This window comes from Zea mays, chromosome 4, assembly GCF_902167145.1.
Source record: "Zea mays cultivar B73 chromosome 4, Zm-B73-REFERENCE-NAM-5.0, whole genome shotgun sequence".
In the NCBI taxonomy this organism is placed as follows: domain Eukaryota; kingdom Viridiplantae; phylum Streptophyta; class Magnoliopsida; order Poales; family Poaceae; genus Zea; species Zea mays.
Genome location: NC_050099.1, coordinates 61,829,276 through 61,843,461, shown reverse-complemented (window position 1 = coordinate 61,843,461; position 14,186 = coordinate 61,829,276).

Below are 14,186 nucleotides of genomic sequence, written 5' to 3'. Positions count from 1 at the left end.
GGTTGGTTAGAAAGTGCAATTCTTAGGTAAGTGAGGAGTAGAGAAAGATTCTAGGGGGAATAGCTTATTATTAAAGTTAAGTTTTATTTTTTATGCTCTTATGGCCATCATTCCATAAGACCATTGCACTTAAGCAAAAATCCAAATCAAACATTGCAAACAACACCATCACATGGTTGTTATTATTATAAGCATAGTATCATAAAAGGAAGATGTTCATTGTCTAACGCGTAAACTATCCTATTACAATATAAAGTAAAATTTTATAGCAGCCTGGTGATGGATCCTGGTTCTCCATAGTGGATCCTCTTGCGGGGAGGGGACAACACCATGCTATGGACTTGGGCTTCAGAGGTATCCCTTCCTTCTAGTTGAGCTTCCAGGGTTGCAGTTCTTGCGTGTGCATCTTCCAGCTCCAAGTGTACCCTAGAGAGATCTAGGGTAGCATTATCCAGGTCGATGTTAAGACCTGCCACCACACCAACTAGGGTGTTGAGGCGATCTTCTCTAGCTCCACCTGGAATAATGTTGGTATGGCTTTCTCCACGAAGACGTAGAGGAAGATGTATGTACTTCGTGTTGTGCAGCTGTTGCCGGTAAGTGTGGCTGAGGGACCACAGAGTTTGCCTAGCAGCATCACTGACCGAAGCAGCGTAGGTGGATAGCTACGTCAGAGACTCATGAGCTGATAGAGTCCTGAACCCTCTATCACCTGCATCCATCACCCTGACATGAATGCGAGTGATGTAGTAGCAAGCCCGAGGGGGCCGCACACTCACCTTGTCTCATACATGGGTCGGACGTAGGTTCCCAACGCATGCAGAACATCCTGCAGCAGGTTAGGGAAGTGCCCCATCTCAAACATTGATGTATAATGTTCGGTGACAGGCCATATCCCCACGAAGTGGTCCTGCTGTTCACCGTTTGCTTCCTCGTTGATGTTCTCCTCCTCCTCCTCCTCTTCTTCTTCTTCTTCGTCGTCGTCTTTGTCTTCATCATCGTCACCAGAGTTGTCCGGGTCATCACCTCTAGGAGCAGGGGCTTCGACTGCTGGTGCTAGTGGTGCTGAAGATGACGATCCAGCTGCGAAGGCTAGTGATTCTGTCAACGCGGTGGGCATAGGCAGAAACTCCTCCGAGCTGTCCTCCAGAATAACTCTGTTCTCCACACGAATGCAAGGGAGATCCACAGGGATTACCTCGACTACCACTGGGTAGACGGGAACCTGCCGTGGTGGAGGGATGTAGTTGGTGTTGGTCCGGGTGGTTTGGATTGTACGCACCATCTACAAGAGAAAATGTCAACTTAGTTGAATTTTAAAGAGGTAAAATTAATAAAATAATTTTGTAAGAACAAAATAAACATGTTGTGAACAGACTAGGCTTTCCATTTCTAACTAGTCTAACGACCTAGAGTCAGCATAGCTTTGATACCACTTCTGTCACACCCGGTTTTGGGGGCAAAACCGATTGCATAGCATATGTGTGCCAGGATCCATTTTCCACACATATGTTGACGTCACAAGTGTAATATATCAAAAGACAATGCAATAAAGGCGTAAAAGGGAGTAGATTAACTTTATTGCATCATCCAGATCATAGTATCTTAACAAGTATTATTATCGAAGTATGGTGGAATTAAACATGGACACTCTTCCACAGGAAGGGACTGGTGTATCGTTAGACTCAATATTCATTAGCGTCATCTGTGATGTCTTCGTCATCACCCTTTGATCAAAATATTAGCAAGGGTGAGCTCACTTATGGTCGGGGCTCAGCAAGTGGAAGAAATAATGCAAAGTTAACAAGGTAGGCTATGGATAAGCGGTAAGCATTTTAGTTGGTCAATATTTTATTAGCAACACCTGACTTACTAATTGTAAGTGTATCCCAAAATTCCCAGTTAAACATAAGTACATGATTATATCTCAAAACACTTAAGTGAAATTACTTAAGCAAACCACTGGTGGATCATCGGACCACAATTTATTTTCCATCTTTAAGTTCAATTATCATGTGAGGGTCCATGTTGCTCTTAACCGTGAGCACGGCTGACATATCACTTTTTCACTCTATAGAGGTGGTACAACTTTACCCACAAGTTGTGTATCCCATCTAGCCTGGGTTGATCAGACCCATAAACACTGCCTAGGTGAATGGCTAGGGATCCACTATGAGGCTTTCACAAAATATCTTTAGTACAAAGCCACCTGCTAAGGTTTCCACATCAGTATTGATGGCCCTCTAGGCGAGGTAACTTAGCCAAGACTACTACCCCATGTTAACATGAGCTGCCACCAAACCACTGCCACCCCCTCTTGCCCATCTTTCAGGTAGGGTTGCTAAGCACTAAGTCTATAGAGCTAATTCCAAAGCCAGAGCCATTATAGCACTCGTGGTTGCACTGTTATCCTGGGTGGTCACTCCATATTCCATTTAATACAAAATGTTCTTGTTTAACCATCGGGTTAACATTATAATATAAACTTCATTTCCAGAACATAGTATCATTAAAAGAGTGACATCATATTTATCAAGTTGAGCAATAGCAAAAATTGCTAAGCATAACATTTATCCTAGGGTAAGTCAAGGAATAGGGTTGGTGAAAGGGAAATGTGCCCTTGGGCCATTTATATAATTGTTTTGGTGATTAGATGTCCAACACATTGTTATAAGTTTATAAGTGCCAAGATGCAAATCAAGGAACAAGGTATGTCTCCGGACTTAGTAAATTGTTTTTGGGTACTAACATGTTTATCTAAGTGCTAGAGACATGGCCAAGAAAAGAGAAAAAGGGCTGAAGAAGAAGTGGTTGTGACCAGCCAAACCAGCACCAGCCTGGCACACCGGACTGTTCGGTGGTCACCGGACAGTGTCCGGTGCCCAGGCTGGCCCGGCGACGAAGTGGTTGCTCTTGGGAATCGGCGGGGCGACGTGGCTATAAATCACCGGACTATCCGGTGGTGCACCGGACTGTCCGGTGAGTCATCAGCGCCCGCGCCCAAGCACTTCAGCGACGAACTCATCGCTCTCGGGAAAAAGAGAAGGCACCGCGGCTAAAATTCACCTGACTGTCTGGTGGTACACCGAACTATCCGGTGAGCCAACAGCGCCCGCGGCCAATGGTCATCTACGCGATCAACGGGCGACACGTGGCTGAGCCAATGGTCGGATGGTCACACCGGACTATCCGGTGTGCACCGGACAGTGTCTGGTGCGCTAACGGGACCAAAGATCCAACGGTCGGTTTCGCCAGAAAGGAAGGAGATCGAGCACCAGACAAGTACTGTTCATGTCCGGTGTGCCACCCGACAGAAGGCAAGAATTGCCTTCCAAGCTGATCTCCAACGACTCCTAACTGCCTTGGGGCTATAAAAGGGACCCCTAGGCACATGGAGCAAGATACCAAGCATTCACTTAACATCCTAAGACTCCCAGACTCCGCAATCACGCAATCAGTTCATAGTGTTAGAGATTTGAGCATTGTTCGAGTTGTAAACTCCCTGTGCCGTGATCTCGTGCTCACGTCTTGGCTTTTGTGCGTGTGTTTGCTGCGATTTGAGTCTTGCGTGTGTTGCTTTCCCTCCCTTACTTCTGTGCTTCTTGTGTGATCAACATTGTAAGGGCGAGAGGCTCCAACTTGTGGAGATTCCTCACAAACGGGAAGAGAACTCTAAAAAGAAAAGACCATGGTATTCAAGTTGATCATTGGATCACTTGAAAGGGGTTGAGTGCAACCCTCGTCCATTGGGACGCCACAACGTGGAAGTAGGCAAGTGTTACTTGGCCGAACCACGGGATTAAAACAGCGTGTCTCTTGTGTTGCTTTTCTGTGTGATTGATTCCATCTCAAGAACTCGCTTTATAACCACTTGGTTTAATCTAACTAACATATTATAAACCAAGTCTGTGTTATTAGTATTGAATTTTGTAGGATCACCTATTCACCCCCCTCTAGGTGCTCTCAATTGGTATCGGAGCCGTACTCTTCATCTAAGGGACTAACTGCCCGAAGAGATGGATCCTAAGGGTAAGGGGATGATGGTCAACGACAAGGAGAAGGAGTCCCTCTTCAACGAGCCAAGAGACAACATGCCCACTGACTCAGGCTCGAGTCACAAGAAGAGGGACGGGAAGAAGAAGAGGCGCTATGACAGCGACGCCTCCTCTTCTTCACCAAGGGATGACGACGACTCCTCGTCAAAAAAGAAAATGGTCAATCAGAATTATTCTTTTGACTATTCTCGCATTCCTTACAATTCAAATGCGCATTTATTATCAATTCCACTTGGAAAACCTCCACACTTTGATGTAGAAGATTATTCTTTTTGGAGTCATAAATGCGTAGTCATTTGTTCTCCCTCCATCCTAGTATCTGGGAGATTGTAGAAAATGGAATGCACTTTGATAGCACTGATAACCCTGTATTCATTAATGAACAAATACACAAAAATGCCCAAGCTACTACTGTTTTGTTAGCATCTCTTTGCAGGGATGAATACAATTGAAAGTCGCCTAGAGGGGGTGAATAGGCGGAATCTGAAATTTACAAACTTAAGCACACACTACAAGCTGGGGTTAGTGTTAGAATTAAATCTGAGTCCGAAAGAGAGGGAAAACAAGTCAACCAAGAAATAAAGTGGATGAACACGGTGATTTGTTTTACCGAGGTTCAGTTCCAAAGAACCTAGTCCCCGTTGAGGTGGTCACAAAGACCGGGTCTCTTTCAACCCTTTCCCTCTCTCAAACGATCACTTAGACCGAGTGAGCTTTCTCCTTAATCAAACGGGTCACTTAGACCCCGCAAGGACCACCACACACTTGGTGTCTCTTGCTTTGATCACAAGTCACTTGAGAATAAGAATGGGAGAAGAAGAAAGCACGATTGCAAAAGCCAACCGACAAGAGCAACAAATAACACACAGATCACTCTCTCTCTCTCTCAAGTCACTAATCACTAATGATCACTTGTCTCAATTGTGGAACTTGGAAAGATTTGAAGCTTTGATTGTGTCTTTGAATGGATTGCTAGCTCTTGTATTGAATGTGGAGGATTGAAGTGCTTGGGTGAAGTGAATGGAGGTGGTTGGGGTTGTATTTATAGCCCCCAACCACTTCCTAGCCGTTGCCCCCTTTCGGTCGACCACGGACGGTCCGCCCCTGCATATCAACGGCTGAAATTGCAACGGTCAGCAGTAATGGCTATATCAATGGCTACTATGCATTAAATGCGTCGTCAGATGTCAGATGAAGCAGTCGCGGACGGTCCGGTCGTGCACCCCGGACGGTCCGCGAGGACGCTAAAATTACATTTTACTGAACCCATCACCTTCGGGTTTTTCTGGTTTTCACCGACCAGACGGTCCGCGCTTGGTCTCGGACGGCGCTCGCTTCTCCGTCAGACGATCTGTAGTGTAGACTTGTGTTTTTGCAGTGTTCCTGTCCGAGGGTCACCTTGATGCCGCGGACAGTCCGTCGCAAGGGCCCGGATGGTCCGCGCGTAGGTGTTTTTCCAAAAAGCTTCTCCTATCCGGAATAATCTACAGTATTTTGGACTGTCGATTTAGAATAGTTGTAGATGAACTTATGCACCTGTGAATTGATCAACTGGGCAAACCGGTTAGTCCATAAGGTTTGTGATGGTCGTCAAACACCAAAATCGATTATAGGAAATGTTGAGACTATTTATTTTTCAATCTCCCCCTTTTTGGTGATTGATGCCAACACAAACCAAAGCAAATATGAAGTATAGAAATGTAACTAGTTTGCATTTTGACAGATGTGCATAAGTTATTTTGAAATGAAGGCATTTCTAAGCATATAAGTTTGATTTGATATATTTAACATTTTGGACCACATTTGCACCACTTGTTTTGTTTTTGCAAATTCCTTTTGGAAATTCTTTTCAAAGACTTTTGCAAATAGTCAAAGGTATATGAATAAGATTGCAAGAATCATTTTTAAGTTTTGAAATTTCTCCCCCTGTTTTAAATGCTTTTTCCTTTGACTAAACAAAACTCCCCCTAAATCAAATGCTCCTCTTAGTGTTCAAGAGGGTTTTACCAATTTTTGTAAATACTAAATTGAGTAAGATCAAATACATTTAGATACCAATTTTGAAATAGTTCTTGAAAGTTTTGAAATTGGTGGTGGTGCGGTCCTTTTGCTTTGGGCTAATACTCTCTCCCCCTTTGGCATTAATCGCTAAAAATGGAGACATTGTGAGCCCTATTTACTTTCTCTCCCATTGGTACAAGTAAATATGAGTGAAAGATTATACCAATTTGGAGTGCAGAGTAACGACGAAGGATAAAAGATACTGGTAGAGTGGAGTGGAAGCCTTGACTTCTTCTAGTACTCCATTTCCCTTTCAATCTACGACTTATCATAGAAATACACTTGAACACACATTAATCGTAGACATAAAAGAGATATGATCAAAGGTATATAAATGAGCGATGTGTGCAATGTTTCAATCAAAATTCCGAGAATCAAGAATGTTTAGCTCATTCCTAAGTTTGCTAAAAGTTTTCTCATCTAATGGCTTGGTAAAGATATCGGCTAATTGTTCTTTGGTGCTAACATAAGCAATCTCGATATCCCCCCTTTGTTGGTGATCCCTCAAAAAGTGATACCGAATGTCTATGTGCTTAGTGCGGCTGTGTTCAACGGGATTATCCGCTATGCGGATTGCATTCTCATTGTCACATAGGAGAGGGACTTTGCTCAATTTATAGCCATAGTCCCTGAGGGTTTGCCTCATCCAAAGTAATTGCGCGCAACAATGGCCTGTGGCAATGTACTCGACTTCGGCGGTAGAAAGAGCTACTGAGTTTTGTTTCGTTGAAGCCCAAAACACTAGGGATCTCCCCAGAAACTGAAAAGTCCCTGATGTGCTCTTCCTATCAATTTTACACCCTGCCCAATCAGCATATGAATATCCTATTAAATCAAAAGTGGATCCCTTGGAGTACCAAAGACCAAACTTAGGAGTATAAACTAAATATCTCATGATTCTTTTCATGGCCCTAAGGTGAACTTCCTCAGGATCGGCTTGGAACCTTGCATACATGCATACGGAAAGCATAATATCCGGTCGAGATGCACATAAATAGAGTAAAGATCCTATCATCGACCGGTATTCCTTTTGATCTATGGACTTACCTCCCGTGTCGAGGTCGAGATGCCCATTTGTTCCCATGGGTGTCTTGATGGGCTTGGCATCCTTCATTCCAAACTTGGTAAGTATGTCTTGAATGTACTTTGTTTAGCTGATGAAGGTGCCCTCTTGGAGTTGCTTGACTTGAAATCCTAGAAAATACTTCAACTCCCCCATCAAGACATCTCGAATTTTTGAATCATTATCCTACTAAACTCTTCACAAGTAGATTTGTTAGTAGACCCAAATATGATATCATCAACATAAATTTGGCATACAAACAAATGTTTTGCAATGGTTTTAGTAAAGAGTTTAGGATTGGCTTTACCGACTTTGAAGCCATTAGTGATAAGAAAATCTCGTAGGCATTCATACCATGCTCTTGGGGCTTGCTTGAGCCCATAAAGCGCCTTTGAGAGTTTATAAACATGGTTAAGGTACTCACTATCTTCAAAGCCGGGAGGTTGCTCAACATAGACCTCTTCCTTGATTGGTCCATTGAGGAAGGCACTCATTCCTCGTGAAGTTGTTGAGCTCCTCTTGCATAGCCAGCACCCAATCTAAGTCTCTTAGTGCATCCTCCACCCTGTATGGCTCAATAGAGGACACAAAAGAGTAATGTTCACAAAAATGAGTGACTCGAGATCGAGTGGTTACCCCCTTATGAATGTCACCGAGAAGTGAGTTCACGGGGTGATCTCTTTGAATCACTTGGTGGACTCTTGGGTGTGGCGCTCTTTGACCCTGTATCTCTTGATCATCTTCCTTGTCTTGATCAACTTCATCTCCCCCTTGATCTTTGTCCTCCTCTTGAGGAGGCTCATCTTCTTGATCTTCATTTTCATCATTTTGAGCTTGATCCTCATCTTGAGTTGGTGGAGATGCTTGATTGGAAGATGACGATTGATCTTGAACTTGTGTCGGCTCTTCGGATTCCTTAGGACACACATCCCCAATGGACATGTTCCTTAGTGCGACGCATGGAGCCTCTTCATCATCTAGCTCATCAAGATCAACTTGCTCCACTTGGGAGCCATTAGTCTCATCAAACACAATGTCACAAGAAACCTCAACTAATCTAGTGGATTTGTAGAAGACTCTTTATTCCCTTGTGTTTGAGTCATAACCAAGTAAAAAGCCTTCTACAGCCTTAGGAGCAAATTTAGATTTTCTACCTCTTTTAACAAGAATAAAGCATTTGCTACCAAAGACTCTAAAATATGAAATATTGGGCTTTTTACCGGTGAGGAGTTCGTATGATGTCTTATTGAGGATTAGGTGAAGGTATAACCGGTTGATGGAGTAGCAGGCGGTGTTAATCGCCTCAGCCCAAAACCGGTCCTAAGTCTTGTACTCATCAAGCATGGTCCTTGCCATGTCCAGTAGAGTTCTATTCTTCCTCTCCACTACACCATTTTGTTGGGGTGTGTAGGGAGAAGAGAACTCATGCTTGATGCCCTCCTCCTCAAGAAAGCCTTCTATTTGTGAGTTCTTGAACTCTGTCCTGTTGTCGCTTCTTATCTTTTTGATCCTTAATCCAAACTCATTTTGAGCTCGTCTCAAGAATCCCTTTAAGGTCTCTTGGGTTTGAGATTTTTCCTGCAAAAAGAATACCCAAGTGAAGCGTGAATAATCATCCACAATTACAAGACAATACTTACTCCCGCCGATGCTTATGTAAGCGATCGGGCCGAATAAATCCATGTGGAGTAGCTCAAGCGGCCTGTCGGTCGTCATGATGTTCTTGTGAGGATGATGGGAGCCAACTTGCTTTCCTGCTTGACATGCGCTACAAACCCTGTCTTTCTCAAAATGAACATTCGTTAGTCCCAAAATGTGTTCTCCCTTTAGAAGCTTGTGAAGATTCTTCATCCCAACATGGGCTAGTCGGCGATGCTAGAGCCAACCCATATTAGTCTTAGCAATTAAGCAAGTATCGAGTTCAGCTCTATTAAAATCAACTAAGTATAGCTGACCCTCTAATACTCCCTTAAATGCTACTAAATCATCACTTCTTCTAAAGACAGTAACACATATATCTGTAAAAAGACAGTTGTAGCCCATTTTGCATAATTGAGAAACAGAAAGCAAATTGTAATCTAAAGAATCTACAAGAAAAACATTGGAAATAGAATGGTCAGGTGATATAGCAATTTTACCAAGTCCTTTGACCAAACCTTGATTTCCATCCCCGAATGTGATAGCTCTTTGGGGATCTTCGTTTTTCTCGTAGGAGGAGAACATCCTTTTCTCCCCTATCATGTGGTTTGTGCATCCGCTATCAATAATCCAACTTGAGCCCCTGGATGCATAAACCTGCAAAAAAATTAGGCCATGTTCTTAGGTACCCAAACGGTCTTGGGTCCTCTCACATTAGAAACAAGTACCTTGGGTACCCAAACACAAGTCTTGGAGCCCTTGTGTTTGCACCCAACATATTTGGCAACTACTTTGCCTGATTTGTTAGTAAGAACATATGAAGCATCAAAAGTTTTAAATGAAACATTAGGTTCGTTTGATGCTGTAGGAGTTTTCTTTTTAGGCATTTTAACATGGGTAGAATTCCTAGAGCTAGATGCCTCATTCTTGTTCATAAAAGCATGATGGGAAACAGAATGAGACTTCCTAGCATGAATTCTCCTAATATTGTGCTCAGGATAACCAGCAGGATATAAAATGTAACCCTCGTTATCTTGAGCCATGGGAGCCTTGCCCTTAATAAAACTAGACAATCTTTTAGGGGCATTAATTTTGACATTGCTTCCCTGTTGGGAACCAATGTCATCCTTAATCCCAGGGCATCTCCCACTATAGAGCATGCTTCTAGCAAATTAAAATTTTTCATTTTCATTTTCATGCTCATTGATTTTAGTAGTTAGTTGAGCTATGTGATCATTTTATTGTTTAATTAAAGCAAGGTGATCATGGATAGCATCAACATTGATGTCTCTACATCTAGTACAAATAGTGACATGATCAACACTAGATATAGAGGGTTTGAAAGCATTTAATTCTTCTATCTTAGCATGTAATATGACATTCTCATTTCTAAGACAGGAAATAGAATCATTGCAAACATTTAAGCCTCTAGCCTTTGAAATTAAACTGTCATTCTCAATTTTAAGGCTAGAAATTGATTCATTCAATTTATCAATCTTAGCAATTAAACTAGCATTTTCATTTCTAAGATTGGTAATTGAATCATGACAAACATTTGATTTTTCAACCTTAGCAATTAAACTAACATTCTCAGTTCTAAGGTTGGAGATAGTGTCATGGCAAATGCTAAGCTCTCTAGTAAAGTTTTCACATTTTTCTATCTCCTGAGCATAAGCATTTTTCACCTTAACATGTTTTTTATTTTCTTTAATAAGGAATTCCTCTTGGCTATCCAAGAGTTCATCCTTCTCATGAATAGCACCTATTAATTCATTCAATTTTTCCTTTTGTTGCATGTTAATGTTGTCAAAAAGACTAAGCAAGTTATCTTCATCATCACTAGAACTACCCTCATCACTAGATGTAGCATATTCGGGGGTGGTTCTAGCTTGTACGTTTTTCTTGCCGTCCTTTGCCATGAAGCATTTGTGGCCGACGTTGGGGGAAGAGAAGTCCCGTGTTGACGACGATGTTGGTGGCATCCTCGTTGGAGGAGGAGTAGGTGGAGCTCTCGTCGGAGTCCCATTCCCGACACACGTGGGCATCACCGCCCTTCTTCTTGTAGTACTTCTTCTTTTCCTTCCTCTTTCCCTTCTTATCGTCGCCCCTGTCACTATCACTAGACATAGGACATTTAGCAATGAAATGATCGGGCTTACCACACTTGTAGCACACCCTCTTGGAGTGGGGCTTGTAGTCCTTCCCCCTCCTTTGCTTGAGGATTTGGCAAAAGCTCTTGATGCTGAGCGATGTTTCCTCATTGTCGAGCTTGGAGGCGTCGATGGGAATTTTACTTGGCGTAGATTCCTTCTTTTCTTCCCCCGTCGCCTTGAATGCGACGGGTCGCACCTCAGGTGTGGAGGTGGCGCCTTGCTCGACGATTTGTTTGGAGCCTTTGATCATCAATTCAAAGCTCACAAACTTTCCTATAACCTCCTCGGGAGACATTAGCTTATATCAAGGATCACCACGTATTAATTGAACTTGCGTAGGATTATGAAAAACGAGTGATCTTAGAATAACCTTGACCATTTCATGGTCATCCCATTTTGTGCTCCCGAGGTTGCGCACTTGATTCACCAAGGTTTTGAGCCGGTTGTACATGGCTTGTGGCTCCTCTCCTTGGTTGAGGACGAATCGACCGAGCTCCCCCTCGATCGTCTCCCGTTTGGTGATCTTGGTCACCTCGTCCCCTTCGTGCGCCGTTTTGAGGACGTCCCAAATTTCTTTGGCCGTCTTTAACCCTTGCACCTTATTGTACTCCTCTCGACACAAGGAGGCGAGGAGTATAGTTGTGGCTTGGGAGTTAAAGTGCCGAATTTGGTCGGCCTCGTCCGAATCGTAGTCCTTGTCCCCTACCTTCGGTACCTGCGCTCCATACTCAACAATATCCCATATGCTTTTGTGGAGTGAGGTTAGATGATTCCTCATTTTATCACTCCACATACAATAATCCTCACCATCAAAAAAATGGTGGGTTTCCTAGGGGAACGAAAAGTAATGGAGTGCGTTTAGAAATGCAAGGATAGCGGAGGGGCATCTTACTATACTTCTTGCGCTCATGGCGCTTAGAAGTGACGGACGTCGATTCGGAGCCGGAGGTAGAGGGTGACGAAGAGTAGGTCTCGTAGTAGACCACTTTCTTCATCTTCTTCTTGTTGTCACCTCTCTGTTGTGACTTGATGGAGGAAGTGGATTCCTCCTTATGCTTGTGGCCGGACTCTCTCGAATGGGTTCTTCCCGAGCTTGTGGATTTGTCACCGCCGATCATAATCTCCCTCTTAGCGTGATCTCCCGACATCACTTTGAGTGGTTAGACACTAATGAAGTATCGGCTTTGATACCAATTGAAAGTTGCCTAGAGGGGGGGTGAATAGGCGGAATCTGAAATTTACAAACTTAAGCACACACTACAAGCCGGGGTTAGTGTTAGAATTAAATCCGAGTCCGAAAGAGAGGGAAAACAAGTCAACCAAGAAATAAAGTGGATGAACACGGTGATTTGTTTTACCGAGGTTCGGTTCCAAAGAACCTAGTCCCCGTTGAGGTGGTCACAAAGATCAGGTCTCTTTCAACCCTTTCCCTCTCTCAAACGGTCACTTAGATCGAGTGAGCTTTCTCCTTAATCAAACGGGTCACTTAGACCCTGCAAGGACCACCACACAGTTGGTGTCTCTTGCTTTGATTACAAGTCACTTGAGAATAAGAATGGGAGAAGAAGAAAGCACGATTGCAAAAGCCAAGCGACAAGAGCGACAAATAACACACAGATCACACTCTCTCTCAAGTCACTAATCGCTAATGATCACTTGTCTCAATTGTGGAACTTGGAGAGATTTGAAGCTTTGATTGTCTCTTTGAATGGATTGCTAGCTCTTGTATTGAATGTGGAGGATTGAAGTGCTTGGGTGAAGTGAATGGAGGTGGTTGGGGTTGTATTTATAGCCCCCAACCACTTCCTAGCCGTTGCCCCCTTTCTGCCGACCGCGGACGGTCCGCGCCCCTGGTCCGGACGGTCCGCCCCTGCATATCAACGACTGAAATTGCAACGGTCAGCAGTAACGGCTATATCAACGGCTACTATGCATTAACTGCGTCGTCAGATGTCAGATAAAGCAGTCACGGACGGTCCGGTCGTGCACCCCGGATGGTCCGCGAGGACGCTAAAATTACATTTTACCGAACCTGTCACCTTCGGGTTTTTCTGGTTTTCACCGACCGGACGGTCCGCGCCTGAGGCCGGACGGTCCACGCTTGGTCTCGGACGGTGCTCGCTTCTCCGTCGGACGGTCCGTAGTGTAGACTTGTGTTTTTGCAGTGTTCCTATCCGAGGGTCATCTTGGTGCCGCGGACGGTCCGCCGCAAGGGCCCAGACGGTCCACGCGTAGGTGTTTTTTCCAAAAAGCTTCTCCTGTCCAGAATAATCTACGGTATTCTGGACTGTCGATTTAGAATAGTTGTAGATGAACTTATGCACCTGTGAAATGATCAACTGGGCAAACTGGTTAGTCTACAAGGTTTGTGATGGTCGTCAAACACCAAATCGATTATAGGAAATGTTGAGACTATTTCCCTTTTAACAATAAAGTGAGCGGCTTGGATAGTGCTAAGAAAATCTAGGATACTCTCAAGATATCACATGAGGGTAATAACGCCACCATGATTACCAAGATGGAACTGATGGAAGGCGAGCTGGGGAGGTTCGCGATGATCTGGGGAGAGGAGCCAACACAGACCTACAACAGGCTCAAGACCCTGGTCAACAAAATCCGAAGCTACGGGAGTACAAGATGGACGGATCATGATGTCGTCCGACTCATGCTCAGTCATTTATAGTTATTGACCCCCATCTTGTAAATCTTATTCGTGAGAACCCCAGGTACACCAAGATGACGCCCGAGGAAATCCTCGGAAAATTCGTGAGCGGGCGCATGATGGTGAAGGAGGCACGATATGTGGATGACGCCTTGAATGGTCCACTTCCTGTCTACGAGCCGCAGCCCGTTGCTCTCAAAGCAACCAGCAGCAGGGAGGCACTACCTAGCAAGGTAGCCCAAGTGGAGGCTGCCGGGCTCAATGAAGATGAAATGGCGCTCATCATCAAGCGCTTCAAGACCGCACTAAAAGGACGAAAGGAGTACCCCAACAAGAACAAGTCAAGGGGAAAATACTCTTGCTTCAAATGCGGTAAGACTGGTCATTTTATAGCTCAATGTCCCAATAATTAGAATGACCAGGCACAAGAAAAGCATGGGAAGAAGGAGAAAAAGAAGAACTATAGGAAGGCGAAGGGCGAGGCGCACCTTGGAAAGGAATGGGACTCTGACTGTTCTTCATCCGACTCCGACAATGAAGGACTGGCTGCCTCG